This window comes from Mus musculus, chromosome 9 (genome assembly GCF_000001635.26).
Source record: "Mus musculus strain C57BL/6J chromosome 9, GRCm38.p6 C57BL/6J".
Classification (NCBI taxonomy): Eukaryota; Metazoa; Chordata; class Mammalia; order Rodentia; family Muridae; genus Mus; species Mus musculus.
In genome coordinates, this window is record NC_000075.6 from 113418992 (window position 1) to 113429133 (window position 10142).

Consider the following 10142-nt stretch of genomic DNA (forward strand, 5'->3'; position numbering starts at 1 on the left):
AGCATTGTAAACATGCTACCAGAAGAAAAAATTATTTCAAATGTTTGAGATCACTTTTGATGTCTTAATTTACCACCAAAATCATATGAAGCCAGCGGTCCCCTTCATGTCATCACGACAGGGCGGCGTGTATACAGGAGATGAGGATGAGAAACTGGAGGAGGGAGGGCGAGAGAGAGGAAGGGAGGGAGGGAAGGAAAGAGAGAGGGAAAGAGGGAGGGAGGGAGGGAGGGAGGGAGGGAGGGAGGGAGGGAGGGAGGAGGGAAGGAGGGAGGGGAGGGAAGAAGGGAAGGACAGAGGGAGGGAGGGAAGGAGGGAGGGAAGGAAGGAGGGCAGAAACTCCTGACTTAATGGTTGCCCTGTTCTTATAGCTTGATGTGCACTATAGGTTAATCCTTCCAACATCTCCAGGAGGTTGCTGCAGTCTCCAGGTGGGTTGTGCAGAGAATGCAGGCACCGCCTGGAAGGAACCCGCTGTTTACTTAGCCCCCTATTGTCTGTCTCCTCATCTATGTACCCAGGATGACACCCGTGAGCCTTAAATTAGTTGATATATGCAAAGCTCTTAGAAGGCCTTCTCTCATAAAGTGGGCAGTGGAGAAATGTTGGCTGTAATTATTATGACCCATCACATAATTTAATTAGATAAATAAATAAGGTAGGCTTGGGGATAGAGCTCAGCGGGTGGAGGGCTCTCCTAGCATGCAGGAAGCTCTGGGTTTGCTCTCTAACAGTACATAAACTAAATGAGATGGTTGGTGCATACCTGTAATCCCAGCCCTGGGGGAGGGGTGGAGAGGGGAAGATGAGGGTCCACTGGCATTCTTGGTTATAGTTACATAGTGAATCAGAGTACAGGCTGTGATAGTTGAGATGCTGTCTCAAAACAAAAGGTAAAATGAAGAAGGAAAAAGGAGGGAAGGAGGGAGGGAGGGAGGACAGGACAGGAAAGTTAAAAGGGAAAGTTAAAGCAGAGAAGGAAGGAGTTCCTCCCCTGCCCAGCAGGTGGCGGAGTCAGAGTCAGTCCACTGTGCTCTGTCACCTTCATGGTTCTTGTTCTCCCAGTTCCATCCTGTATCTTAGCAACCAGGAGACTCAAACTGACCCAAAGGAAAAAGTAGAATATGGAATGTGGATACAGCTACCTAGGCCTTTCATATGTATGGACCAGACTCACTTTTCTCTAGGAAATCAGTCTAATGTCAGAGATAATGGGAGGGCTGGAGAGATGGCTCAATGGTTTAAAAGGCATGCTGCTTTCATAGAGGACCCAAGTTTAGTTCCCAGCACCCACATCAGGTAGCTTACAGTCGTCTGTAACTCCAGCTCCTGGGGATCCAACACCTCTGACCTCCAAGGGGTCCTGGACTCATGTGCATAGACAGACACATGCATATAATCAAAAATAATAAAAACAAATCTTAAAATAATAAGATTAATAATAGAATTAAAGGTTTAAAAAAACCTCATAGGAATTAGCTGACTTTCACACACGATGTGACAGATTCAAGAGAAGCTGTGAAACCCAGGGAAGGAGCTCACAGGGGCTTCAGACAAGATGGCGCACTCCAGGGGCCAAATACCCTCGCATTTGAAAGAACATGGCCATCAGCAAACTGTGAGGACAGGATGCTGCTGCCAAGGAGAGTGCTTCAATAGAGACAGACCCCACATTTGCTGGAAGCAGTCTGTTACCAAGACAAATGGAAGACAGAAAGATTTCCAACTGTAAACGACCTTGTACTGGTGAGTTCTCCAGAGGTAAAGCTAGGAAGCCCTGCCTTACCCTAGGGTCTACGTAAGTCTGCATCTCGAAGCTCCTCCTAGTGGGAAAAGTATATTTATTAAAAAAAAACAAACAAAAAAAAAAAACCTCATTTTGTTCCAATATGGACTAAAAAAACACACAAACAAAAAAAGAAAGAAAGAAAAGAGAAAGAAGAAAAAAAGGAGGGAGGGGGGAGGGGAGGAGAGGAGAGGAGAGGAGAGGAGAGGAGGAGGAGAGGAACCAAATAACCCATGCAACCAAAGGACTAAACAGCTAACAGCAAAGAGAAAATGAGAACAATGGCCAGAAAATAAATTAATTGTTCACAAAGAGCAGGGGAACTCTTTAACACCATCAATGTGCACACAAAAGTGTTAAAAAGCATTTTCCTTTTTTAATCTTCGGTGTAAGGAACGGAAGACACTGTTTCCTGAGCTGGATTTAGCAAGCATTAGCATAGGACAGGACATCAGAAGCACAACCCAGCAGACAAAAAGTAAGTAGGTGTGGAGAGGGGGCATCAACATTGAAGACTTGTGTGGATCAAATAAGAAAAAGCAGAAAAGGCAGCCTCCAGAAGGTAAGAACGCGCTTTTGAAATATCCGACAATGAGTAAATATCCAAAAATATTCAAGTGACTCCTACAGCTCAACAACAAAACTCCATACAGGGCTGGAGGGATGGCTCGCTCATTCATAGGACTCAGGTTCAGTCCCCAGCACCTACATGGTGACCCACAATCACCTGTAATTCTAATACGTATTGATGAAAAGGACCTACAATGCCATGAGGAAAACTCACATGACAGACAGCATCAAGGTACAGCTTAGATATTCAGAAACAGTCAGTGCGCTGAGCAGCTAGGCAAAGGGTCCAGTTTACCTTAAAGTTAAAAAATAAATACAAAAATACAAAAAGCTCCATGCTTGAAACAGTACCCCTTAAATAGTGGCTCATCAAGTCTAAAGATACTGGGGCTAGAGAGTTGCCCTAGTGGTTAAGAACACTTGAAACTCTTAACAGAGGACCTTGGTTCACATGGTGACTAACAGTCACCTATAACTCCAATTCCAGGGGTTCTGATGCCCTCTGGTGGTCATTGTAGGCTCCTGCATATACTTGGTTCCCATAAACTCACACATATACACATAAATTTTAAAAATATATTCTTTTTAAAATGGTGCCAATGGAAAATGCTAATAAAATGCTCACAGAAACTATGAGCTTAGATCTTGACCTACAATCTTATCTTTGCTCAGAGAAAGGAGCAACATTTTACAAATGCAAGAGCCCAGGGGGTAAATTCTCGAGCCTTCCTTTCAGTGATAGAGATACAGGTCAAACTTGAACGAGCCAAGTGATGAGGAGAAAAGGATGTTACCACTGAAAAGGACCAGCGGGGCTATGATGTTCATCTCCACGGGCAACTCGATTGGATGGAGAGACGCTTAGAGAACAAGTAGAGCAAATGTCACAAAACCAGGAGGGGGATCCCAGAGGGGACTGCCATGTCAGGCTGCAACTGAGAGGAAGACATTCCCTGAGGGTGACAGTGCCACCCACAGCTGGAATAGAAGCAGAAGTGGGTGGAGGCCGTCTAGCATCCCCTCGCTTTCAGTCAGCTTTCCGGCCACGGTATCCCATCATGCCCTGCAGTGGTGGCGGCAGCGTTCTACCTCACCAAACTCCCACAAACAATGGATCCAGCCAACTGTGCGCTTTACATCTAAAGCCAGGAGCCAAAATAAATTGTTTTCCTTAAAATCCAGCCATGGCAATAAAAAAAAAAAGAGGCAGATGAAGAATGACCCACTTCACTGAATGGTTGTGACAGACAGCTACAAACTCACACAGTGGTGATGTAAGAATGACTGGAGATAGAGGGGTAGCAACAGCAGGAGGTAAGGTGAGCAAAACTTTACATTTGAGAAACAAACAGGATTTAAGTGTATAGTTAAAACACTAGATATTGGAAAGGAAAAACAAAAACGAACAAACACACACACACCAGAGTTGCATACAGGAAAAGGAAGGATTCGGAACCTGAAGAGAGAAGGTGTAATGTCTATAAATACAAGACCTGAATCCAACTTGTGGCTGGGCAGAGAGCAATGGGCTGAAGGGTCGCCAGCAATAGCTTGTGACCTCCAGCTAGAAGCCTGCAGCCTGCAGTCTGCTGCCACTCTGTCTGCTATAGCCAGGCCATCCCAGGCCCTTCAGACCCTACCCATTTACAGCATCCACCCTGCTGCTGACTGATACAATCTTGAGCTAATAGACAATCTGGTGTCAGGCACAGGGACATGGGAGGCAAGCCTTAAACGGCCTCTTGGGGTGGAGTTTTGCTTTACCAACAGCTTTAGGGGCAACACACATTTTGGATTCAGGTTATAAGTATCTGGCCTCCAACTTTTCCACTTGGCACCTCTGCCCATGAACACCATCTAACCTCTCTGGGCTTGTTTGGTCATTAAGTCTCCAAGCTAAGAGTGGGGCCTGGATAGAGGCAGTCCACAGTGGAGTGTCAGCATTGGAAACAGTGACTATAAAGTGTTTACCATGACGTTCGACAAGCCACACAGAGGCAGTGGAGCTGTCTGCTTGGTTGTCACCCTTACCCTCAAAGCCGGCCCTGGGAGCTCCCTGCTGAAGGGCAGATCATACAATTGCCATCAGAGGAAGATGCTAGTGATGGCCACTGGCCCTGTCAGATTTCTCCACTGTTTACTTATGAAAATCCAGTGTGTGCTGTCAACTGAGGACACACGAATACACACACCAGCCTTCTTCCAATAACAAGTACCAAGCCCTTTCTTCTCTTTTTTTCCAAATCAGATATGAATTGTTTTCTTTTTATTATTTTTATTAGATATGTTATTTATTTACATTTCAAATGTTATCCCCTTTCCTAGTTTCCACTCTGAAAATCCCCTATCCTCCTCCCCCTTCCCCCTGCTCCCCAACCTACCCACTCCCGCTTCCTGGCCCTGGCATTCCCCTATACTGGGGCATAGAATCTTCACAGGACCAAGGGCCTCTCCTCCCATTGATGACCCACTAGGCCATCCTTTGCTACATATGCAGCTAGAGACACGAGTCCTACCATGTGTTTTCTTTGATTGGTGGTTTAGTCCCAGGAAGCTTTGGGGGTACTGGTTAGTTCATATTGTTGTTACTCCTATGGGGCTGCAAACCCCTTCAGCTCCTTAGGTACTTTCTCTAGCTCCTTCATTAGGGACCCTGTGCTCTGTCCAATGGATGACTGTGAGCATCCACTTCTGTATTTGCCAGGCACTGGCAGAGCCTCTCAGGAGACAGCTATATCAGGCTCCTGTCAGCAAGCTCTTGTTGGCATCCACAATAGTGTCTGGGTTTGGTGATTGTATATGGGATGGATCCCCAGGTAGGGCAGTTTCTGTATGGTCATTCCTTCAGTTTCTGCTCCAAACTTTGTGAATTTGAATCAATCCATTCGTATCTCCTTGTACAAAGCTCAAGTCCAAGAAACTCCACATAAAACCAGAGACCCTGAAACGTATAGAGGAGAAAGTGGGGAAAAGCCTCAAAGATATGGGCACAGGGGGGAAAATTCCTGAACAGAACAGCAATGGCTTGTGCTTTAAGATCAAGAATCGACACATGGGACCTCATAAAATTGTAAAGCTCATGTAAGGCAAAGGACACTGTCAATAAGACAAAATGGCCACCAACAGATTGGGAAAAGATCTTTACCCTTTCTTCTCTGAAGAGAGTACAGAACCAGAGGTTCTCATGGGCTGCAGGGACTTGCCTCTGTCAGGACACAGATGGGCCCCTCTAGGGAGTGACTGATCCTCCCCCCGCTGTCTATTCTGCTTTTCGCCTCCACAAGGTGTCATTGTCTCCATCTGTTCTTAAAAACTTCCATTTCCAGATGCTGCTCTGATGGCTAGTTGTGCCTTTGGACAGCAGTCCTCCACATAAACATGAGCAGAAGGTTCGCCCAATAATTTAGAGCTTACTCTAATGCCTTCACACTGAGAAAGCAAATTATATGGGAATTAATCTAGATGAATCATGATGGTGTATTTGAGACATGGATAATAAGAATAATTAGCATTTATTATTTAGAGAAGGTTAAACGTTTATACAGTTTATCCCAGCGACCCCTTACGGCGACACCAGTGAGGATGAAGAATCTCACGTAGCAAGATTAAAAGGGAAACTGAGGCTTAGGTCAGCTAATCTGCCCATTAACTCTCCATAATTGAGCGACAGAGCCTACCCACCTCTGTTGACCACAATCTTAGTTAGCATCGCTGTTAACAACACACCTGAGGGAAATAACTTTTGGAAGCAAAGGTTTACTTTAGCTCACAGATTCAAAAGATTTACTCCACAGTCACGAAGAAGAAATTAGGGAGTTCATAGTGGTGGGATCATTCACAGCAGCAGCCAGGAAGCAGAGACCTTGACTGGGACCAGGGGCGGGGACAAGCTCCAAGCCCCTCCCCTTAGTAACCAACTTCCTCCAGTCAGGCTCTGCCTTCTAAAGGATCATCAGTCCTCAAAATGTACCATGAGCTGGGGACCTACGATGCCCCAACTGGTAAGAAGGACACATGCTCCACTATGTTCATAGCAGCCTTATTTATAATAGCCAGAAGCTGGAAGGAACCCAGATGCCCCTCAACAGAGGAATGGATACAGAAAATGTGGTACATCTACACAATGGAGTACTACTCAGCTATTAAAAAGAATGAATTTATGAAATTCCTAGCCAAATGGATGGACCTGGAGGGCATCATCCTGAGTGAGGTAACACATTCACAAAGGAACTCACACAATATGTACTCACTGATAAGTGGATATTAGCCCAAAACCTAAGATACCCAAGATATAAGATACAATTTCCTAAACACATGAAACTCAAGAAAAATGAAGACTGAAGTGTGAACACTATGCCCCTCCTTAGAAGTGGGAACAAAACACCCTTGGAAGGAGTTACAGAGACAAAGTTTGGAGCTGAGATAAAAGGATGGACCATGTAGACACTAGCATATCCGGGGATCCATCCCATAATCAGCTTCCAAATGCTGACACCATTGCATACACTAGCAAGATTATGCTGAAAGGACCCTGATATAGCTGTCTCTTGTCAGAGTATGCCTGGGCCTAGCAAACATAGAAGTGGATGCTCACAGTCGGCTATTGGATGGATCACATGGCCCCCAATGAAGGAGCTAGAGAAAGTACCAAAGAAGCTAAAGGGATCTGCAACCCTATAGGTGGAACAACATTATGAACTAACCAGTACCCCGGAGCTCTTGACTCTAGCTGCATATGCATCAAAAGATGGCCTAGTCGGCCATCACTGGAAAGAGAGGCCCATTGGACACGCAAACTTTATATGCCCCAGTACAGGGGAACGCCAGGGCCATAAAAGGGGAGTGGGTGGGTAGGGGAGAGGGGGTGGGTGGCTATGGGGGACTTTTGGTATAGCATTGCAAATGTAAATGAGCGAAATACCTAATAAAAAATGGAAAAAAATTAATTTTTAAAAAAAGAAAAAAAAAAAGAAAAAAAATGAGCATGTCAGGATGTTTCAGATCAAACTGTAACAACCCCTAACCTCTTTCTGCAATTCCCACGGCGAATGCGGTGGCCACTGGCCTGGGCCTGTTCTGACCCCTCAAGCTTAACCGCCCGCATAGGAGGATATCTGATGCGTTTCTCCAACAGCCCTGTCACGGTAAGGTTTGAGCAGCTCGCAGCGGGCTCTAGGCTGGAAGCCAGCACGATCTTGGATGGTCATTCCAAACCAGGAAAAGCTTACAAGGGGATCCGCAAGAGACAGAAGTCATCTGTGGTGTTTACCGGAAGTAAAGCAAACAAATGGCGACCGGAATTCATAATAAAAGTCGCCTGCTCCCCACTCCTGGCTCCACAGCAATTCTCCTGCCTCACCCTGAGCACCTAGCTCATTACTACCACCATCTTCTTTTTAACTCTTTTATTCTTTCCTCAATTCTCACCTTTAAAAAAAAAATCATCGTGTACATACACATTATGTATACACATTTTATACACATGTGCAGCGTAGGAGGGAATTTTATGCATTGTATGTGCGCCTACCATTCGCAGTGTACCTGTGGGGGTCTGAGGACAACTTGTGGCAGTTGGTTCTCTCCTTCCAGCTGTGTGGATTCTAGGGCTGGAACCCAGATCATCAGGCTCAGCAGCAAGAGCCTTTACTGAGCCATTTCCTCGGCCCACTCTCATCCATTTTTGAGACAGGTCTCACACTGTAACCTGGGCTAGCCTGGTTTACTTAGAAGCCCAAGCTAGCCTTAAACCCATGGCAATACTGATGCCTCACCGTCTCACCACATATGGCCTAAAAATGCTTTTGAGAGAGTCTTTCCCCGATAGCCACATTCCTAGTTTCCTTCACCATGGCCTTGAGGAGATGTAAACCCAACCCTGTCCCCTTCTTGGCCTGGGAAGAAAGTGGATCCCAGCGGGCATAGCCAGTTGTCCCATCAGTGCCTCCCACTTCCCATCTGGCCAGCCAGAGAGGCCTTACTCAGCCACTCTGGTCCTCCCTCTGACCCTCCGGCCCTCTGTTTACAGTTTCTTCTTGCTCCAACATGTTCTAACGCCACCTATCTAACAACACTGGCTTCTCCAATTCTCTGGGTCCCTCAGTTGAGAAAACAGTTGAGCATGCTTCACTCCCTCAAGCCTCCTTTTCAATGGTGGCTACAGGCCAGGCTACCTGCCAGCTGATGGTCCCGTGCTTTCTTTTTGCCCAGACCAGCAGATGGAACATTAAAATCATTTTCTGTGGTGATTCCCTTTACTGAACCCCCCTCTGAAGAGTCCAGCCTGATTGATCCGATCAAGATTCAGACAGTGAGCTTCCTGGGCCTCATTGCTCCAACTGTCAAGCAATGATAATCTTGGCCGTGTTAAGGGCTGACATTTAGCAAATGGAAGGCAAGTAACCAAGAACAGGATGTGAGTTACCTCAGTGAGTGTGAACAGACAGCAAGAGATTCAGAAAAACATCTAGTCCTGTTAGAGAGAGATGGAGAGGGAGAGAGGGACGGAGAGACAGAGACAGGGTGGGGAGCAGGGAAGGAGCTAGATATTAGGTGCCGGGCACTCCAGCACAGTTAGTACATGAGTACTTGTTCCCAGTGTTCCGTCACATAGTAGGTCAACAGTCTATAACAATTTATGATGTTTTCTTTTAAGCTAGAAAATAAGACACTAATGTTCCCCAACACATAAAAACACTGTGTTTTGGGAGATAAAAAAAATATTCTATTACTTCAATTGTATATCTATCAAATTATCATCCTGTGACCCCACAAAAACTGTATGGATATTAGGGCAGGCACGTTGGGGAGATGATTAAGTCACAAGCATGAGGATCCGAGTTTAGTTCTAGAAAAGCTGGATGTGGAAGCACGTGCCTGTGAGCCCAGTACAGGGAGGTGGAGACAGGAGGATTCCTGGTGAGCTTAGTGAGCTCCGGGTTCAATGAGAACAGCTATGGTCTCCACATGCATATGTATATGCATGCACACATGCACACATGCACACGCACACACACACACACACACACACATGCACACACATGCACACACGCACACGCACATACACATACACACACATGCACACACATGCACACACGCACACGCACATACACATACACATATCAATTTAAAAAGAACTGTTCCTGTCTAAAAGAACTGCAGAGACAAAAATGGAGACTGAAGACAGGAGCCTGGCATGGCTGTCCTCTGAGAGGCCCTACCAGCGGCTGACTGAGATAGACACAGATACTTAAACCCAACTACTGGATACTTAAATTCAACCTATGGTTTAATTAAGGGAAGGATTGAAGCTGAAGGGGAAGGCAACCCCATAGGAAGACCAGCAGGCTCAACTAACCCAGACCCCAGGAGCTTGCAGAGACTGAGCCACCAACCAGGAGCATACACGGGCTGGTCCGAGACCCCTGGCACATATGTAACAGAGATGTGCCTAATCCTGGAGAGATCTGAGGCCCCAGGGAAGGGGGAGGCCTGGTGGGAGGGAGCACCCTCTCGGAAGCAAGGGGGAGGAGGAGTGAGATAAGGAACTGTGGGAGGGGGGACAGGGGACAATAGCTGGAATGTAAATATTAATAATAATAATAATAATCTGTTTAAAGAAATGGCTCTACAACCATACAGCCGATAAGAAAACAGGAGACCTAAATCATGGCTGACTTCAAGCACACATAATTCAACTTCATAATGCAAAATATATATTCTTAACGTGCAAGAAAGAAACTGTCCCTGACTCCTATTCAACCCTGAGGAGAAAAATCGCATCATTTTG